At 46.3% G+C, this 711-nt stretch overlaps 1 non-coding gene across 1 annotated transcript; it reads left to right on the top strand.

Annotated features, from left to right (window-relative positions):
* The first annotated feature begins 291 nt into the window (after positions 1 to 291).
* trnan-guu lies at positions 292 to 365 on the top strand. The gene has a single exon. It is a non-coding gene; the product is annotated as a tRNA-Asn (tRNA).
* Positions 366 to 711: the final 346 nt, after the last annotated feature.

A 711-nucleotide genomic window follows, 5' to 3' on the forward strand; every position in this document is an offset into this window, starting at 1 on the left:
CCTCTGATGTTCTCGGGACATGAACTGATCTGAGACATTGAAAGAATTGTCGTTCCTGCACATCAGGAATTTAAACCTCTTCTCGCCTCCGAGCCAATGAGAGAACTCGGGAACAGGCAAAACACGGAAAGGCTCGAAGGGCGACGGCCCCGGAGTTAGAAAGCTAGTTCCTCCCCTTATTATGGAAAACCAAAATTGATAGACGACAATTGTAATTCTAGGCGGAACAGGATGAATTACGAATTCGCTAATAGCCTCCCCTAAGCGATGATGCAGCCACTACTGCCGCCTGTCTCTGTGGCGCAATTGGTCAGCGCGTTCGGCTGTTAACTAAAAGGTTGGTGTTTCGAGCCCACCCAGGGGCGGCGCGTTTATTGCTCTCCTTCCAGCAGCGCAGTTGCTTGTTTTTAATGGGATCAGGAAAATGTTCCCCAAACGGAAATCTTCTCCACTGAGGGAGCACAAAGGGATTTCAAAATTTATTTAATCTCTAACGTAAAGGACTGCGGATGCTGAGAGTCCGAGACAAAAAGAGAAACTGCTGGAGAAAACGGAATTCTGAAATGTTGTCTCTGATTCTCTTTCCCCAGATGTTGCCTGACCTGCTGAGTTCCTCCTGCAATTTCTCGTTTTGTTTTTAACAGAAAGTTAATTTCACCTTTTGGGATGAAACATCTTGACTCGCCATGTGCAGATATTTAACCCTTTCGA

Source organism: Chiloscyllium plagiosum, unplaced genomic scaffold, assembly GCF_004010195.1.
Source record: "Chiloscyllium plagiosum isolate BGI_BamShark_2017 unplaced genomic scaffold, ASM401019v2 scaf_23006, whole genome shotgun sequence".
In the NCBI taxonomy this organism is placed as follows: Eukaryota; Metazoa; Chordata; class Chondrichthyes; order Orectolobiformes; family Hemiscylliidae; genus Chiloscyllium; species Chiloscyllium plagiosum.